Source organism: Haemorhous mexicanus, chromosome Z, assembly GCF_027477595.1.
Source record: "Haemorhous mexicanus isolate bHaeMex1 chromosome Z, bHaeMex1.pri, whole genome shotgun sequence".
In the NCBI taxonomy this organism is placed as follows: Eukaryota; Metazoa; Chordata; class Aves; order Passeriformes; family Fringillidae; genus Haemorhous; species Haemorhous mexicanus.
In genome coordinates this window covers 33,898,019-33,919,623 of record NC_082381.1, presented here as the reverse complement: position 1 = coordinate 33,919,623, position 21,605 = coordinate 33,898,019, and positions in this window count along the sequence as shown.

The following is a 21,605-nucleotide window of genomic DNA, read 5'->3' as shown; positions in this document are numbered from 1 at the left end:
CTATCAAAACCGAATGCACTGAAATAAAGTTCCAGATGGACCAGAATTTCTGAAACTGCATCTCATGCCAATAGATTTTTGAAATGTCAAATGAAATTACATCTTTTGATGTCAGCAAGTGAAAATAGTCTTGAAATTACTAGTGTACATGCAACAAGTCTAAGTTATTTGCTTTAGCTAAGACTCAAAAGGCAAGAAAGTATCTGTCTTAGACAATAACATTCTGAACATGGACAAGTTACTTATGAAAAAGTTGCTAAAATATTCAGGGTATTAAAAATCATGTGGTTTGAAAGACCACAGGAAGAGTAGGTAAACCATACAAATAATCATATTGCACCATGGACTTGGATTAAACTGTGGAGTCTGTACGAAACTACAGTTTTAGCCAACAATCTAAAATTATTTTTCTACAAAGAGGAAATTAAATTATTAAATCTATATCTGTGTTATTAAACCAGTGTTGGGTCTCTCATTTTCCTTCTGAGTAGCTGTTATATCACCCACTCCCACTGAATGTGTTGAAACTTGTAAGAATTTTTTTGCCTTGCTATGCTGTTTGCTGAGGTATTTTGTGAAGTCAGAGTAATGTCTGTGTATTTATGATGCTTGAGAGAGACTTAATAGCATGTTGACGCTCTGCATTTTGTCAAGTTCACTCTCATTCAGCGGTTACCCACAATTCAAGGTAATAAATGTCTGTAAGACAATGCAGAAAAAAATACAAAGATTTCTTACTTAGTTCAGATTCCCTACATTTTTACAGATTAGAGTAATCCCCGAAGCACAATTCTGGAAACCACATCACGGCAAAGTAGTACAGAACACAAGAAAATCATGTATTGTGTCTCGTGTCAGCAAACCCAATCAGGGTGTGTGTATAAGGGCAACGGGGTTGTATGCATGAGAGAGAGGTAAGTGTTTAAATACCAATAAAACATTCAAAAGTTTATGTTTTGCAAAAATAATTTTCAATTTCTTACGTATATCCATACAGATATCTTTGGTAAATCTGTATTTATGAAGTGATATGATAATATTGGTCTCATAAAGAAGATTTATTTTCACAGAAAAGCAGTGTTAGGGATGTACACAGAGGGTTTGGGGAGTGTGGTCTCTGCATTTTCTCTGTATCTCACACTGTATCACTGGTTACTCACTCTAATTAATTGTTAAAGGTGTTATCAAAATTTTGGGTTTACAGACAAAGAAACTCTAGTAAAAATAGAGAGAGCCTTGTTAAACTTGATTAGAACAGAAAAGGATTTTCTTGCATTTGATCTTCATAGTACAATGAAATTAATATTATTAAGATTAATGAGAAAATTATTTTTGGCATGATAGCAAGCAGATTCGTTTGACTCATGTTTCTTTTACATATAAGTAACAAGTAGGAGAAGTACTAGTACTTCTACCACAGACTGGTTTTTACTACTGTAATCTGTTCCCAGTGAATTAATACTTGAGGTTTTCAAGTAAATTCTAGGGTCGAAAGATATATTGCAAAACTGGTCCTAATGGAAAGGGCCTAGTGCAAATAATTTTATAGAAATGCCTCTCAGAAAATAATTTTAAGAAAAAAAAACCAGTAATTCTGTGTGTCCTGAAGGACTACACTAAGCTGCAAGCAGAAGTGCTGCAAAGCAGACATGCAGCATTGCTCCAGGGAGCTGGGAGAGCACAGTCCCCCTTCAGCTTCCAGCCAGCACAAGGGACTGGTGTGCCTGGTGCTGCTTCACCCACAGCTTCCTGGTCCTCTGAGTCACATCTCCTGGAAGAGGGCAGGCAAGGCAGCAGCTCAGCCTGCAGGTTTCCTCTGTACCAGGCTCACCATGTGACTGCCATTGCCTCTGCTTCTCCCTCACTAAGGGCGACCTTACCCCAAACATTGCCCTGCACAATGCCTCTGTAAAAACATACTAATGCTGCCTTTCTGCAAGGCTATGTGACCTTCAGTGAACTGTAACACTGGAGCTGATAAACAAATAGCATCCTGCAGGGAAATGAAAATAACCGTGATGTCAGGTAAAGGCATTACCGGCTCCACCTTTGTAAATTTACATTTACTGAAGACCTCAAATTGGAGGAGAAAAATCAGTTTCAACTGGATAGGATGCTCATAGTCTTGATATTAAAAACTGTGTATCAGACTAGATACTGAGAAGAAGTAAGAGACCCATCAGGATGGTTTTCAGAGCTTTAGTTATTAGAGTAAGGTAAACATGTTGACATTCCTGCTAGGAAAACACTATCAAATAATTTAATAGGGGAAAACAACAGTTAATGAAAGTGCAATTAGTCTGGGCATGGTTTCATGAAATGCCAGCCAGTTTAATAAGAGGACAGCAAATGTCACAAAGTGAAGATGAATGTCATGATGGCATTTTCTCAGGCTAGAATTATTTGTGTTTCCTCCCCTCCCCTCAATTCTGCATAACACGTGCAGTATTCAATGAACAATTGGAAGAGATAAAAAATGGGGAAAATTTTTTGAGACCCACAAGTAAGCCCCTGCATCTGACGTGCTCCATGGACAAGAAAATGAAAGTCACGTAATGTGCCACATAAGAAGCTCATAAATTATTATCCATCAGTCTCTAAATCCCTAACTAGAAGTTACTTGTAAATTGTGGATAATTCCAATGCATCTTTATATGAATTTTATTATTATTGTTTAATTTATTTTTTTAGACACAAATAGAAGAGAAAGCACCCAAGCAAATCTGTCAGCAAATTTTCTCAGTGGCTAAACATCTGCGAGCAAACCTCCTTACCTTTGAATTGTGCTCAGTTTTCTGCTTCTTACAGTTAGAGAGAAAAATGTAGGGAATTTCTCTATGCAAAACATACTCAGTGATTTTATCATTTTAGGGCATTGTCAAGCAAGCTAAAAAGTCATGAAATGGTTTATCAAATATTGGCATTGTGTTTGATAAATAAATATTTGGGGAAAAAACCCCAAATACAAGGTAGAAAATATGTCCTTTTATTAGATCTTATTCAGCACATTGAAAAGTATGAAGCTGACAACTCTTTGCCTTCAAAAAGGTGCAGATTTCAACTATCTTATCAGGCAAGGATAAGGACATATAATTCCAAATAAATGCCTTTCAGCACTCTGAGAAATCCTTTTGCTCTAAACTAATTTTTTTACTTTGTGTACAGAAGTAGAACAGTTTGTCAAATTCTCTGCAGAAATCTTTTTAGTCACCCCAAAAAGTGTATTTGCTACAGAATTACTTGACTTCTCATATATGAGCAAAAATTAATTTTGTTCTTCAAAAAGGCCTTTTAGTGGAGTTAAATGGGTTTTTTTGGCCAAAAGAATGACCACACATCAGCGTGGAGTGATTGCACAGTAGTTACTTAGCCTGGCAAATGGCAGCAAAATGTCAGCTGAAATGAAAGACACACAGCCCTGGGCTTATCACAGAAAGTGCAGATGATTCATGTAGCATCGTAAATAAATAACACAGGTTTTGTGTTAAGGTAGGTTTAACAGTAGAGGTTCTCTTTTCACCACCAGCTCATTTCAAAGCCCCCATAATAGGAGCCTTACTTGGTGACAGTGACATGCAGCAAGATAAGGTATCCCGTCTTTAATGCTCATATTTCAAGGTCACAGAGTGTTGCATACCTAGTGAACATGCAGAAACTCAATCAGATAGGACCTGCACTAATGGATCATCAAAATATTGATAGTAGATTCTCTTCCCTGCCTGCACGGAATGTTTAGCTTGGCTGGTAATTATGCAGGGTAGGAAGAAGGGGGGGGTGGTTTGAAGAGACATGTCAATCAAAATTTGTCTACATTTGTCACAAAAAATTAGGGGCAATTATTTGGCAATGGAGCTTGAACCCAGGATTTTTAGATAGTCAAAGCTCTTACTGGTTGATCTCAGTTAACAAGTCTATGAATTTACAGTGCATAGCCAATGAAAAAAAAATTTCTGTTCTTACAAGGGATTTGAGATAAACATCCACTTCCATTGCTAAAAATCTCTGTGATTTTTGCCTAACAGGTATGAACTTCAGATCCACTTGTTTTCTTTTTTCTAAATTTGCTACTAAGCCTGAGATTTTAATCCTAAGCATATGTTGATTGCTCAGGAGGACAAACTGGTCCAAAGAGAAAGCAGTGATGGAATACTGAGAGAAACGAAAGCATATGCTGATAAAAACCCTATGAGGAACACTAGAAAATTTTTCTTGTCAGCTTATGGCTACTATTGCCTGAGTCCAGCATTTTTCTAAAAGCAGATTAAGCCATGAGGTTTGGCTTAACTGAACCAGTTCTGAGTGATGATCAGACTGTTTGCTACAGGGCATCTGCCAGTACTTATTTAGGGTGTGATATAAAGGTGAGAAAATGCAACAAATACTGTGAGAATTTTCTTTTGTATTTCAGGTATTTGTGCAACTTATCCTTAAAAAAACCAATGCTTTACATGAGAGTACTTAAATAACATTAACTGTCCATTCAGATTTTGTATTCTCTGAGAATTCTTACAGTAAGGCAGAGCTTGGTAACACAGTCACTTCTGTTTGGCAATTACAAGCATTTTTACTTTATTGATGGTCACACTCTGTTGGGGAAAAGATGTCAATAAGAATGTGGGTTTACTAAACATCTATTACCCTTAAACTCAACTATTTCTGTTAATCTCAGCACTTATCAAATTCTGGAAATCTCTGCAGGTTCATTAAAAGCACTTGGTCTCCAAATGTTAAATGTTTTTCCCCACTCTCCACAGTTTGGTGAGCACCTTTGTGAAACCTGGTCATCCTTCAGAAAGATTGTTTGAAATGCTGGACTCTGTTCATTTTCAAGGCTTCTAAACAAAAAAACAACAGGCTGTCTCCAGGCAGTAATTTCCTCTTGGGCTTCCAGAAATATCTCGGATATAGAAGACTAAGAGACTTCAGAAACTTTCTGCTGTAACACAGAAGTTGTGGCAAGCCACATTTTGTTCACTGACATAAAAAGCTTGAATACGTTTTAAATTTAAACCAATAAAATAGGTTTAACTATGTAAAATTTCTAAAATGTCACATGAAGTACCAAGATGATTTTCTGCAGGGCCATCTGTCTTAACTGAAGTTTTCCTGTCTTTTGTCATAAAATCATAGCTTCCATTAGCAATAAAACATCTTTCAAAAACCAATTACTTTTTCACTTAGGATAATGTCACAAACTAACCCTTCTTTCTGTGATGTTTGTCAACAGTAATCTTTTTTCATTCTATCATGATAGTGGATAGGGCACTGAGATATTAAATTCCAAAATTTATCATTATATTATATATTGTAGTAGTAAGACCGTATGAAGACTTAATTATATATGTCTCAAATTTGTGAGTTGTCAACTACCTTGCATCAGAAACTAAAATTTCCCTTAGAACTTTTTATCCCTAAAAATTTTATCCCCAAAAAACTGCTATCCTGAAACTATGTCTATTTTAAAATCTTCAGTATAGATTTATTGATGATTGTTTTGTAGATGAATTAAAAATTCAGTCTGATGTCAAGTTAGAAACCTGCAGATGATCATCAGGCTTTGTCATCTGACATTATGCCTGCTTGCCTGATGTGGGAAACAAATTCCAGCAGATGGAAGGCACTCAAGAAAATTGTGCACATTTAAGAATACAATTACAGTGAAATGAGAAAGTTCTGTTTTGTTTTTTAATCTCGCAATTAAACAAAGAATGAAATGGTCATGACTTCTGGGACAGAATTATCTAAAGAAAAATCTTGAGGTCTGTAACAATATCCTTTCCTGGGGAAAAGAAAAACCTGAGTGAGTGAAAACTGGAGTAAATTTACAGCAGAGACATCTGGAGAAAGGGAATTTAAGAAGAGAATTGTAATCACAGCTGGACTGCAAGGGAGATCAGTCCTGAAAGAAAGATCTTATAACAAATGTTGTAGAAAGATAAGGGAAGCATGTAGGCTAAAGATGGAAAAGCCATCTTAAAGCAGTTACTCTCTACCCTTAAAAGTGGAAAACAGAAGTGACTTGCCACAGAAAGCCTATGATTGGAGACTATCTCAGCAAGACCTTAGCACCTTTCACTAGCTTCAGTCTAAGTTAATGACACCATAGAACTGAAATCAAACCAGAAACCATAATCAGCTCAGCATTTTTTTAAACAGGAGTTACTTAAATAATTTGGCTGCAGTGTCAGATTAGACTATACTTTGTGAAAGACTCTGAAAATGTAGAGGTTTAAAAAGTCTTTGAAACTTCTCTTTGTCTCTCTTTTCTGCACTAAATAAATTGTATCAGTAAGATGTAAACAGAACGGTAATTTCTTTCATTATTTGTCTGTCAAAAATGTACCTTTCTTATTCCAAAATAAACACCACTTCATAGACTATCTAAAAGGCTTTTGTAGTGTCTTAAAAATCATAGCATTTTCTGTAAGCAAGAACTTCATAAAATGCGGATCAAGTCATTATTTGTTATTCATGTTACATGACATAAATTCTTGCAGCTTTTCTGACTTCACTAAAGATAAAGTAAGTAAATATTAGGTTTCAAAAATGCTCTGCTGTAAACAAAACAATGTGAAAACTGAAGAATAATTAGAGAAACACTAGTCAAGTGGGCCATTGGTCATATACTACCATACAAGTAAGGGTTAGGACTTCATCTTTGAGTTCATTCAGCCTGCCCCTGAAGAAAAGGGTAACCCAGAGTCTTGTTACGAGTTCCTTTGGGGTAGATTAAACTGAAACAACACAGAATGATTGGAGTTTATTAATACATGTATGTAGGGCTTGTTTTAGAAAAAAAATGGTTGCAATGGAAAGCAAGTATGTGGCCATTTTAGGTATTGGTAGCTATAGTAACATAAGAATATAAAAGTATAAAAATGTCCCTTTGGAAAATGCATGAGAAAAAGAAAGAAATAAGAGCAGAAAGATACCACCACCCACGGATCCCACAATGGGACTTGGTTGTTGTGAAATGACAGTCAGGGTGACCATGCACTTTTCTAAATGATGAATGAAGTCTTGATCTGACACCCTGCTGGATTTCCCCAGCCAGCTCCCAGCTCTGCATCATGGAGTGGGCTGAATCCCAGAAGCTTAATATCCGAGATACAGCTGCTGCAGGGTGCAGCTCTACGGTAGTCTCGCGTTGTCAGCACAGGCAGCAACAAAGAATGAGGGAGAGGTCTTTGGTGTAGGTTCTACAGAGGTTCACTCTCCAGAGGGTCTATGAACAAAAGACCCAGAACACAGCTGTGCAGGGGTTTTTATACAGGGAAGGGTCTCAGGGTGGGGGGACCACAAATTTCTGACCAATAGGAAAAGGGACAGGGAGGAACAACAGGCAGGGTTTATAACACTGAAACCAATGGGATAACACAGGGGAGGGGAACAGTTTAAACTAACAGGCATGGAGGATTAGGGCATTTTTAAAGGGGATATCCAAGCAGGGGGTTCGCTCAAGGAGGGATTGACAGGGAACATTCTGGAACAGGGAGCAAGTCTTTGGGTATGACAGGCAACTGGTTAGGAGGGTACACTAGGCTAAACCAGCAACACGGTGGGGAACAGGAACAAACTATTAAGAACAAAAACACACTGCAACATTGATCCATTGTGGATGAAGAAAACACAAAGCAGAAAGAGCAAAACAGAAAGAGCAGCGGGATAATAAAGGCTCAGGTTTAAGTGGGCATGCCCAGGTACATCCCCTGAGGGAGACCTTTCAGTCTTCGGTGGAAGGCCCCAGAAATGAGTCTGGGGGCACTTCAGGGCCTTTGATGGTTTATGGCTCCTCCTAAGGTATGACAGCTGCCTCTCACATCAGCATAGTGGAACCAGTTCTGCTCCATCAGAAGGGAAGAAAGCCCTCAGGGCTACATGTGAATGTCCCACGTGAATGTGACCTTCCAAGGCAAGGTGTATAAGGGATGATAACTGGCATGATAAAAACCTTCTTGTAACCCATGGTAGTTCACCGCCTCTGTCTTATGGGGATTGCCACCACACACTCAAAAATCCACCTCCTCCTCCTCCTTGGAGGGCAGGGGGAGGGTTAAACCTGATCTCAGCAGAGCACCCTGCCCTCCACTTATGGACAATTGCTTTGAGTCATTAACCATTAATATTTCAGTCTCTCTTAACCAAAAAAAAGTGTTGGGTAAGATACTTAAATTTATGGATTATTAAAAGCTTCATCTTGGGAACTTACATGGGAAAAGTATTGCAATGAAATTACAGATGATATCATGAATGCTCAAGGTATTAGAGATTACAGGTGAGAAATGTTCAGCTTCCCTGTGTTCCCTTCAAAACGTGCACCCTAATCATACAGATACAATTCTTCAGGTTTTGTCACAGATCAAAGAGCTAAGAGAGATGCAATTTAATGCGCTTTTTTTGGTAGACAATTTACAGATATCTTTCTGCTTTCCATATTCTTGTATGATGGATGCCATTGTCCTTGACATTTCCAATTGCAACAGGCTTATATGGCACTGCACACAACTACTATTAAATTCTTTAAAATTATCAGAGATTCCTAAGGCTAAGATCTTCAAAACTAACAAAAAGTCTGTTCAAATTCTGTAATCCACTGCAGTTCATTGTTCACAGTTTTAAGTACAATATATGTAAAAGCTAGATCCTAACCCCACCTCCAGACTTTTTTCAGATCCACTGCTTTAAATTTATGCTCCAATGCTTTGAACTTTAACCTCAATCCTTTCATGAGAGATATGGTAATCAGCAAACATCATCACTGCAACAACAAGAGATTAAAATACATAACTAAATGAAGAAAAATTTGTTATGTGTAATTTTATATAAGCCATGATAAAGTTTCAGTCCTACTTCTACTCCTAATGCAGGAAATAGGCACTTATGGTAGTCGTGTTTATGTGTATCAGATGGGAAATAATAAAACAGTTTGAAATGGCCTGAAGCTAGAATTTAATCTGAATGGCCTCTTTGCCAACAAGCTTAGTGAACAAAATATTCTTAAGCACAAGGTCAAGCAAATAAGCAGAGAGAAAAAAAAATGCAGCAAAGTTTTTGCTACCTAAACTCATTCTCATTTGCAAACTTAGCAATTACAGTCAACAGTTCTGAAAGTCTGGTACAAATTTGTCTGCTTTTCTGCTGGAAAAATAAAAAATAATTGTCGGGTTTTGTAAAAATGAAAGGATTTCAAAAATATTGATCTGAGGTATTATACAGAAATATGAAAGGAATGCTCCAAGGTAAAATGTAATTGCTTTTTGCCTAAGAATTCTTCTGGTTCATATTTCTGCTGCTATAATGCTGCTACACTATGTTTTCTCTTACTGGAATATTATATATACAGAAGGAAGGAAGAGACCTTGGGACTTGGACAATTTACCTACACTTAGTTCTAATAGTATAATTAGACAGGAGAATCAGTGATACTGCAGCTAAAGGCTAGAGATGAACTAACCATTGCTTTATCTTCTGTTGCCATGGACTACATGATGAACTCTGCAGTGACCTAAATTTATTACAGAATAGTGCTCATTGCTGCTGTACTAAGCACTCCATTGCAATTACAGCACATTAGCCAGAAGAGTGAATCTCTAGGGAAAATGTCTAGTCTTTTAATCAAGCAGTAGAAAAGTCAGAGTGAACAAAAATTGCACTGCTGTATACATCTGCAGTCAATCTGTAAATGTACATCTAACAGCCGTCTTAATTTTGCCCAGAAAACATTTCTATTATATACAGGGGTCATGACTGTAGAGTTCACTCACTTAATCTTTTCTGTACTTCAGTGAATTTTTTCCCGTATTATATTCTCAACCCTTCTGAACTTTGTTGGGAACACCAGAAAATTAAAATAACCAGTCTTAGGATTTCACCTTTAGACTGACCTATTTCAAATTAGAATAATCCTTTTTTTTATTATTTCACTGGTGTATGTCAAAAAATTTGAAGATGTGGGGAAAGCACACTGTGAGCTGAGCACTTGAAGACAGGCACAACTTTCTTGAAAACAGCTTTTAACATTTAATAGGATCTGTAAACCTCACTTTACAAATATTCTGAAATCGGATAAGTCATTCATTTGTTCTAATGTATAAGATGAAAGTTTTTGTAAACAGAGTGTTTCAAAACATTACTAATGAGTTTTCAAAAAAGCAACTGTCATTTCAGTAGCAATAGCTGAATGTGCTGAAGTTTAAAAAAAGACTAATTTGAATTGCAGAAAAAAAAAATAGGTCATGAAATTTAAGGTATATCTTAAAGTCTGTCTAAGGGCTGGGTAAAGGAGGAAGATCTCAGGCTCTCTTTACTTCTATTCAAATGAACAAAGAATTCCTAATGCTTTCAGGGAAGGCAGGAGCAGGCACAGAGGTGATTCACATGACCCAACCTTAAATACCTGCCTGAGACAGCAAAGCCTGGAATTTCTCTCACTCAGGGCTACCTGTAATATAACTGGAGAGGGCTGGTCACCTCCAAAATTCTAGTTGGCACTATGCAGCTCTGAATCACTATATGAATGCACCTAAAAATTCTTTTTTCTTCATAAAATACCATTTAAGGGCAATTAGGATCCTGACTTGGGTACATAATGTTAGATGTCTGAAGGTGACTGATGCATTTTCTCTGCGCTCAGTGAAAAGAAGGGAAATCAAAATAAGGAATACCTCTCATGGCAACATAAGAATGTAATTTTGGAAACCTGGCTGTAAATCAGGTTTCTTGGTCACTCATCTGGGTAAGAGTTTTCAGAGCTGCAAAATCAAAGGGCTCATTCTTATTTTTCTCATTCTCCTCTTTTAGATGTAAATGAGAACATGCTATAAGCACAGTAGTAAAACAATGTGTATGCAAGACAAAATAATTTACCTCCCAACACCTTTCCTACTTTTTTTTCATTGTGAATTTAGAACCATCACCCAGGGAAAGTCCAAGTTACATACTTTTGTGAAGTAAATAACTGACTTACATTTTCTGAAGGAGCTCAGCTCCGCAAGACTAGTAGAATTTTATTTGTGACTACAACATCTTTTATGAACTGTCAGTTCTGTTGATAAAATAAAAATTAAGAACGAGATACTGTACACTTGTGCCATTCATTTATGTTTCCCTCCATTAATCTATTCCTACAATGACTGCTAAAAGCCTTATCATAATATTTCACAGTAAGCACTTTGAGGTATATTCTGTGAAATATATGGGTCACTGAAACACCTTCTAAAAGGTGGGAAAATATATGCCACATGCATTATAGTGAATTGTAGACATTACAGGCTCATCTCTTTGCAATCTATTTCTTCCCATTAGTGCTTTAAGCCCTACACAGAGAGAACTTGAATGGCATGTCAGAAATACATATGAAAAATGCAGAGAGAATTGTACCCATATCTGCAGACTGATAATGTGAAAGCTATTTAGCACAGAGAACAGATAACACTCTTTGAGACTTACTGTATTTAAACTGTCTGCATTTTCAGAGCACCTTAAAAAATGCTGTCTATCTCAGATATTTTTAAGGTGTAGCTGGTATGTTGTATGACATTTCCCTTCCCAGCACATTCTTCCCATCTGTGTGGAATAAGAATTGTGGAGAACTTGAGGAAATCAGCCAGCAACACTGTTGTCAGAAGCTCAAAGAAAGACTGAAAAAAGAATAGAGTAAGATGTAAAATATTTCCTCGAGTGTGAGCAGAGTTTTAGAAAAAGAAATCCGGGTTGTTTGGAGAGAGAGCTTAAAAAAATAAACTTAGCCAACAGATGCAAAGAAGCGAAGACAAAGGAGAAAAAAAAAGAAAAGGAACTTTACTGTGAAAGCAGAGAGTCACAAATGACATTTTCTCACAGTAGAAATTAAGGAAATGAAATGAGTCTTCAGGAAGAGTGACAAGTGCAGCTGTCTCTGCAAATAGCTTTAGAAATCAGAGGTTAAAGTCAATACACTAATTTAACAACAGCACTCACTTGGCACATTTAGATAATTTTCCTTCTTTAAAGGGAATCACAATTACATTTTCAATCTCACTGAAGGTTTGTGAGGTAGAATAATAAAATTACATTGCACAAATGGTTGCAACACAGCATAAAACAAAACAATAATTTTCTGCACTATTTCACTTAGCTCCAAACTTCACCTGGAATCCTTAACATCCTCACATAAATTTAACATTTCTCCATAGTACTGTATTTGTTGGAGCAGTCAAAATTAAGGAGGACTAAAGCAGACGTCTCCTTCTTGGTACATATAACATTTTCACCTTTAATAATATAGAAAACCTTAAAGTAAGAAAATAAAACATGAAAACATTTAAGCCTGTAAACAATACCTGTTTCATTGTTGTGGATCTAAACATACATGTACACTTATGTATAACTGCATTCAACAATGATTTTTTTTTTCTGGTACACTTTACTGATCCTTATTTATAGTTGAAAGCTACTTTACTCTTAGGAGAAAAGCTTCAGAGATTTCAGAGGAGCTGAGCTTGCTGGTTTAACTACATTCAACATCTCAAAATGATTATAATGATGACTACACTCTAGTTGCTTGATGGGAACATTTGGCAGTATAGTAATTCCCCTGCTGTTATTATTTGATGTGCTTTCATGATTATTTGTATGAGGACAAAGCACTATAAAAGGGTTAGACATAAGCAGGCACCTACATCAACCCACACAGAAAAAGATTCTTAAGATGCCAGTAAAAGAAAGGGAATATATAAAGGCTTATACAGCTTCTCAATCTAATTTATTTTTTTCTGGTTTTATTATGGCATATAAAAGAGCAATCTGGGGTGAGACAGAGGCCAGTGTATAGAAAATAATTGTGGTTTTGCCACTCATTTTCAAGTACTGCTAAATGTTTTGGAATTGCTTTGATGCTACAATAATATTTCAGAATTACATGCATCAGTAAGATAAGAAGGATTTGTTCTATGTTCTATGTTTTTTTTCTCCATCTTCCCATTCAAAATCACTCTTATTATTCTGGCTCAAGGAAATTACATCATCTCAATCACAGAATCACAGAATAAATGGGGTTAGAAGCTACTACAAGGTCACCTAGTCCAGCCTTGCTCAAATGTACTCATTTGCTCCCATCTAAAGTACTCTAGTCCCCTAGAGTACATTACTCATACATGTGTTCAGGCAGATTTGAATAACTCTAGAGATGGAAATTTCACAAGCCGTCTGGACAATTTGTTCTGGGGCTCAGTCATCCAATAAAGTAGTTCTTCCTCATGTTCAGGTGGAACTTGCCATGTTTCAGTTACTGTCCATTGTCTTTTGTGTTGCTTGGAATCACTGCAGAGAGCTTGGCTCCATCCTGCTGCCACTCTGCCTTCAGATACTTAGACAAGGTGGTCATGCTGTCGTCCCTACTCCAGGCTAAACAGGCCCAGCTCCCTCAGCCATTCCTCATTAGCTCCAGTCTCCGTTGTAGCCCTCCACTGGACCCACTCCAGGAGCTCCATGTCTCTCTTGAGCTGAGCCCAGAACTGCTGAGAGCACTCCAGGTGACGCCTCACCAGGGCCAAATAGAGGAGGAGGAGGAGGAAGAGGAGGAGGAGGAGGAGGAGGATCACATCCTCCAACCTGCTGGCACTGCTCCTCTTAATGCAGCCCAGATACAATCAGCCTGCTTGGCTGCAAGGACTCACTGCTGGCTCTGAAGAGCTTGTTGTCCTCAAGGACTCCCAGGTCCTTCTCCTCAGAGCTGCTTTCCAGCAGGTCAGCCTCCAACCTGTGCTGCTGCACTGAATTATTTTTCCCCAGGGGCAGGACCCTGCACTTGCCTTTGCTGAATTTCAGGAGGCTCCTCAGTGCCCTCCTCTCCATCTTGTCAAGGCCCTTCTGAAGGGCTGCACAGCCCTCTGGGGTCACTCCTACCAGCTTTGTGCTGTCAGTGAAATTGCTGAGGAGGCCTCTGCCTTTTCATACAAGTTAAACTAGAACGGGCCCAGTATCAACCCTTGGGGCACAGCACTAATCACAGGCCTTCATCTAGGCCCTATGCAGCTGATCACGACCCTCTGAGACCCACCATTCAGCCACTTCTCAGTCCATCTCACTGTCCATCAGCCCGTCTGTGCTTCCTGAGCTTGCTTACGAGGACCAGACATCCTGGGACAGAGTGTCAAAAGCCTGGCTGAAATCCATGTAGACAATATCCATGGCACTCCACTCAACTATCCAGGCAGTTGTCCAGTCACAGAAGACAATCAAGTTGGTCAAGCACTATTTACCTTTGGCACACTCATGTTTACTCTCTTGTCCACTATTTCATCTTTCATGTGCCTAGAGAGGGCCACCAGAGTGCTTTTTACTGCTTTTTTCAGGGACTGGGGGGAGGCTGACTGGATGGTACTTTCCTGAGCTCTCCTTCCTGCTGTGTTTGATAACTGAGGTGACATTTGCTTTCTTCCAGTCCTCGGGCACCTCTCCTGACTGTCACCTTTCAAAGGTGATTGTCAGCAGCATTCCTAGGGTGTTTACCAACTCATGGTAATATCTTATCAAGGGACCATGGATTTGTGGATGTCAACGAAACAGTCTCTAGCCTGATCCACCTCAATCAAAGTAAAGCCTTCCTTCCTCCAGACCATCTCCCTGTCCTGTGGGTCAGGGATGGGATCCTGTGGGATTCCTGAGTGCTGGCCATGTCAGTGAAGATAATGCAGAGTAGGCATTCAGTATGTCTGCCTTCTTTGCAGACACTGTTTTGAGGGTCCCTGTTACATTTGGTAGAAGGCCAGTGTATTCTCTAGTATTCATTTTGTTATTGATGTGTTGGAAACAGGCCTGCTTGCCATGATCGGCCTGATTTAGTTCCAGACAGGCCTTTGTCTGCCTCACTGCACTTCTGTAAACTGCAATGACATCCCAATATTCATCCCTGCTTCCACCATGTGTATTTCCTGCTTATGTCTGAGTTTTAACAGGAGTTCCTTGCTCATCCATGCAGGTCTCTTATCCCTTTTGCTCAGTTTCTTATCCATGGTTATGCATCATTCTTGTGCCTGAAGGGAGTGACCCTTGAATATTAGCCACCTCTCTAGAAACATTCTTCACTCTAGGGCCCTTTACTATAGGATTTCAGGAAGTTATAGTCAGTGCTTCCCAGGAACCTGCAGGGCTGTTCTTGGTTGTGCTGTTCCTTCAGCTGATGTCAGGGTAGTTAAAGAGCCCATGAGAGCTAGCACCAGTGACTGAGGCTGTTGTTACAGCTGTCTGTGAGAGGCTTCTTCTACTTCTTCCTCCTGGTCAGGTGGCCTGCAGCAAAAACTCACATGACACTGTTGGCTAGTCTGCCCTTTAGTGCTAGCACAGAAAAACCTCAAATTGCTCATCCTCTGCATACTGGTCTCTAAATCTTCCCATTTTTCTCCTACACTATGTGCACCTCAGCTCTTTCCAGCAGCTAACAGAACTTACCCTTTGATGCTTCTGGCATGTAGGTAGGTCTAAAATACACAGAAAACTGAGGCATAAAATTATTAAATTATTTCTTTAAAGCTGCAGTCTAATAGGACTGGGAATTGGACCAAAGTTTCCTGCAAAACTGAGTTCTTATCTTAAGTTCTATCAGCTAGACTAGTCCTCATTGACTCGTATGTGCTTCTCTGTGGGAGTGATCAAGAGCTAAACCCTGAAAGATGCCTGGCTTTTGCACTGGAATTACTGTGAGAGATAATCTTCTTGAAAGACTGTTTAACATGTGGGAGGGCAACAGCCTTATTAATTCCACAATGGCTTTTTTCCCCTCTTTGTATTTTAAAATTTTGTGATTAATTCCCCGCATAAGTTATCCCAGACCTTTCTGGGCCACACAGCTTTCCATATTAGCTGACCAATACTTCATTTTTTTGTCCTTCACTCATCACAGTCTCCAATCTGAAAGTAAAGCAGATTTAATTTCATTTTTAACTAACCCCTTATCTTCTGGGCACAGAGAGGTTCCCTGCATTGCTTGATGGCACTTGCTAGGGTTCAAAAAGAGAGCAATAATGTCAACATTATAAAAATAATACCCACATCTGCTTTGCTTTTCAGCAAAACAATGTTTATGCTTGTAAATGCATTCAAACACATTTGGAAAGGTCAAAACTTGTTCCACAGTGTTCAGACATTTTCTGAAGCATCCAAAGCACCAGGCAGCTTAACTTGGACCAGATATTTTTCTAGAATTCATTAAAATTATTGCTTCCTAGTTATTTTAAGAAAACACACTGAACTGAAAAATTTTCGATAACTGTGTTTTATTTTACTTCATCACTTTTTATTGAAGGTCTGAACATCAGTATATTTGCAATTCAGGCTTTTTAGGCCTCAGGATGTAATATGACAGTTAGTGCCCTGAACAACAGCTTTTTACAGAACACTTCAGAAGATATTAAATTAATTTCTTAAATAATTAGGCAAAAGGTAAATTAGGCAAATTACCTCCTCTCATGCTTCTATGTTTCTAGTATATAATCATTATGCCAGTATATAATAATAAGGGTGATAGATATTAAAGGAATAGACACTACTTTAGGTTAAAAATCAGACACACTAGTTTGATCTGGAATTAAGGTTGATGACAGCATAAGAACATTTAATCTTTTATTCTTATTGTGAGAAATATTCTTTAGATTTCAATAGCTGTCAACTATTTGTTCAATGTACCTTTTTCTTTCAAGGTCAATGCTGCAAAGAAAAAAAAAATCTTTTCTTTGCAGCATTAAAAATTAAAGGGAGAAAATAATTTCTCCCTTTAATGCTTCCTATGTCTTTCAGAACCTAATGTATTTTCTAATCACATTACAATGAGTTTGCTTCCTAATGAATCTCCAACAGAGAATTCATTCAGAATTACCAGCCTGTCATCTTTCAGGAGCAGACTTGGGATGTTGAGATTTAGAAAAGATTCAGTGGTAATGGACCTATTATTTTACTATTTCACATTTCTGTGTTATTTATTATTTTGAATTCCCTTCCATTACCTACATATTCAAACCTTTTCAAAGGCAGAACAGGTGTCTGCTCCCTTCCAAACAAGTAGATTCCAGGATGCCTCCTTCCAAGTAAGCCTTTTCTGCAACTCATGATGTTAATTGTTTTCTTCTTTCTTTGATAATACTGACTAATAGTGATGACATCAACTGTCACTGTAGGGGTTTTTTTCCCATAGTTTATCCACAATACATAGTTCACAGATAAAAGCAACCATGATCTTTCATTCCATATGACATGAATTTATGTGAATACTGACTTTTGACATCTACTGCTCTCTTCTATAGTGCACAGGTCAACAACTTCCAAGTATGATAGCAAGAAATGGACAATGGGACTGAGCACGAGGACATCAACACCTTACTGCTTCCCTGGCATGCCTTCACATAGTGTAAGATATTAGTTGATGCAGGTAGAGATTAAAGACTCACAAACTTTTCCCAGGCTCACTGTAGAGAAAGGGCTTGCGGGGTTCCTGTGCTCTTTTGCTTACCCTCGAAACAGAATTTTCCAGAATAGTTCTGAAAGAATCACCTATAAAAGATAAATGGCTTCCTGAAAATTTTTATGTTTTTCTGATGAAGAGCACCATATCCAGTCAGAGAGAGCATAATATCTTGTTAGTGATAGTACTGGTTTTTTGAAACATGAGTACTTGTCTGAAGTAACTTATATTGATACTACCTGTATTATTGTTTGAGCTGAACATTAGAGTTTTCACATAAAAAATTTGTTCTTTATATCTATTAAATTAAGGCAGTTAGTAAGTATATGAAGTATGGTTTAGTTTTGAATTTATTAAAAAAATCCAAAATTATGTTGGAAAAATAAATTTACTAGCATTCTCTGTAGTTCTTCAAAAGCAGCTACTACCAATACTGTTGCTTGATAAAATTGTTATAAGTACTCTGAAGTAACTACTATGAACACATTTCTTCATGAAACAGCATTCATTAAAACTGGACATTAAAACATTTAGCTGGAAATGACACTTCACATCCAGTCATTTTTTCTAATATATACTTTAAATTATAGTGTTAGCAAGGCAAACAGTAGCAAAAGTCACTTTCTACAACCAAAAGATGAATCAGACCACCTACTAAGAAAATATGTCAATTAAATGGATGCTGTCTGCGGTTAGTACTTATTGCCATCCAGATTCATAATCTGTATTCTTATCATTCACATGCTGCAGCTTCTCTTCTTCAAGACATTTTCTCAAATGTTGATTTAGAAATAAAATTATTAACCTAGAAGTGGCCAGCAGAATACATGATATAAATTCCTTAATCTATTGATATGAAGATATTGAGGTAGTTATTGCTTACTTAGGAGCGCAGTAGGGACAGACCAACAGGAGAAACCACAGTTTTAAATGTATATACCATGCTCAGCTGATATAAAAAGATCATGTCTCCTTCACATGCAGCACAGCTGCACAGCATTGTACCAGGTAACCTTCTGTCCCAGTGTTTTTGATCCACATCAGGACTAGCAAAGGCTGCTCAGTTTGTATGAAGAATTTTAATAAAAATAACTGAAGTAAAACGTTCAGTAAAAAGTAAAAAAAGCAAAAGTAAAACACTCAGGAGTGTTTTAGTGATCTGGGAGATGAATTGTGGCATATCAGGCATGGTTTTACTGAATGCTGCCATAAAGCCCTAGTGTTGGCTGGGAGGGGCAGTAGCACGTGTTCTTCCAAAACCACTCAGTGATTAACAGGTGTGATTCTCCTCTCCTCCATATTTTGTTTACTGAGTCCAGCCCTCTCTATAAAGAAAGCAGAGAAAAGACAAAAGGAGCTGTGTCTTGCCTTTTAGTTTTTCTTGGGCGTTGGTCTCAGAGGAGAGGTGCAACAGGATCAGGCACTCAGGTTTTCTAGGACACAGCATAACAGCAAATGGGGAAGCATTACAATTCACATAGGCAGCTTGTTTTATATAGCTAATCACCTGCTTAAGCCAAGCTCTTGTTTTGTGTGATGTTCCTTGCTTTGCAAAGCAGAACTGGTTTTCTTTCACAAGTGACCAGTTGCCTACTCAGACATCCATCTGTGTTTTTCCTGCTACACCAACGTGTACTGAACAGAAGGCTCACAAAGCAAAAACTGAATATTTGGATGACTATATTTTACTGCTTTTTGTATGTTAAAATACTGAATGAGTAATGACTGCTTACCTGGCAACCTGCCATTACGAATACTAGCAACATATTTTGTATTTATATAGGTCACAACACTGAGAAATGCCATCCTTGAAAGCTCTAACCTTTCTGTTTCTGGACACTTTGTGACTCATTGACTGTACCTTTTGCTATTCAAGAGGGTGTTCCAAAAGCTATTATCATCACTGCAAATACACATAGTTGTTTACGATGCTTTGAGAATACATGATTAAATTTTAAACAGATTTCATTTTAACAACCATTTCAGCAGACGTTTCTTCTGACTCTTACATATTAAGGCTGTTTTTACTTGTAGACTGTGTTTTAGCACCAAAGAGAAATAACACAGTTGGTTAACCACAATTTAAAAATAACTATGAAATCCTTGAAAACAACCAGCATACACAGGGAACTATGGGAGCCTCGAGATATCATTTAGTTTTCTTCCTGCCCAAAGGCAGAATCAATTATGCTATTGTGAGCCTTGACAGATGTGAGTCTGCGTTGTTTTCAAGACTTCCAGACCGTGTATGTGTGGGGAGATCCTTGGCTCTCTTTTCCCCTGCTTTGCTGTCCTTACCCTTTGAAATGTGACTTTTTCTACCAGTGCTTTACGGTTACTCTCCCTTGGTCTGCCTGCCACAGTCACAGAAATGAGGTGCAAGCAGGGTCTGACTTGTGTCTCCAGTCTATATCTTTGTACACTATCTGTTCCTTAGCCAGAACACTTGTCCCCTACTTAAGAGTTCCTGCCATCTATCCCTGAAACTCTAGGAATGAAAAATGCAGTAAGTGTAAAACTATATGCCGTCCAATTTGCCAGGAATTATTCGCTATTACGATTGCTCAATAAATGCTAATACTGCAATTAGATATCCCCATTTGAACATCTCAGCATTGGAAGGGATTATAACTCCTGAGACCGCAGTATAATAGAATGGAAAGAAAGGTGTCAAATTTTCCTACTTTTGTTTTACATAAAGATGTGTACATATCTATATAGTGCTTTCCCATTTGCAAACTAGCACATGTATGTAATGTATCATTACATGCATTAAGTTGGGCCAATACCACTGCCTTTTTCACTAGCAATGCAGTGTTTCAGGCTTCTCAAATATCTGCTGTCCCCCAGCCAAAAACCCCCAACAGCTGAAGACATAAATCTTGGAGTCAGCAAATTAAAAAACAGACACTTTGTTATACCACAGCATTTCCCTCGACTTTCTCTGTAGTATCATTTGAAGCCTGCTTTCTAAAACAGAAGTTGAACAAATGAATCCTTCTGTCCTCACTTTCAGTTGTCAGCAGTGCTTCAGTGTGAGATGAAATAAATTGCCAGTCTCTTTCATCTTCTATAATCAGCTCTGCACAGCTGAGTACACCCACAGCCCTGCAAGCTGCCTCTGCCAGCACTAATTCTGTGTGGAACGGGAAGTCTTTGTTAGTGCCATGTTTCTAAAGTTCTACACAGGAGTGGGTTTTATTATTTTTATTTCTCCCTTTTCCTCCTGCACACTCTTCAACTTATAAGCTATTGTACTATTCATTTTCTGCAGGAGACAAGCTTTTAGGTGGGCATGATATTTTCAAAATGTATTTGATGTAGGGTGCTTGTGTTCCAATGGGTCAAAGCATCCCTGATATTATCAATGATTTGCAATATAATACTTACACACTGGCAACTGTTAGAAGAAGGCCTCAACCAGACTAATAGCAAGACTAAACATTTCATTTTTCACAAGTGTGAAAGCTCTAAATTCATTGCTGCTACACCAGTGCAGGTCATTATGGAGATTTACTTATCATAGGGTTGTTTTTGTCTTTTCACCATATTTGCCCTGCCCAAGAACAGTGAAAAATGACATCAGGCAATGGAAGGCCAATGTTTCTAGATCTGCAGACATCCTAAAATTCCAGGCTGTTATCTTGAGTGAAGTTAATCCTTGGGGTAGTGAGAAGCATTCAACATAAAATCTGGACACTAAACATAAGAGATGTGGAGATGGACTTTGTTAATGCACTCAGTGGACTAGGTGATGGGCAACACAGTTGTAGCATCCTAGCCTCCTGGTCATCAGCTCAAACTGAGGGCAGCTCAGTAGAGTGAAACATGTTTTGGGAACGTTTTCTATGTTTCTGTGCAAGTCCCAGAAGACACACTGAGAGAATAATCCTACCCACCCTCTTGCTGGCAGCCTCGGTGAGTGTGGGAAAGGCCTATTTGTCACAAAAACTGTATTTTGTTATTCTCCTTCTTTCCCAGGGTTAGCCCTTGAAGGACAAAACTAGACAACTATTGATATTTGAATGCTACCTTCTAAAATCAGGCTAAGGACTGAAGTTTTCAGTCCCTTAATCCTGGTATGCATTAGATAAAGATAAACAAAAATGCAGCATGCTACATCTCAGCAACCAATGAGTTGGAACAGTCCAGTAAAAGGAAAATAAGGCAG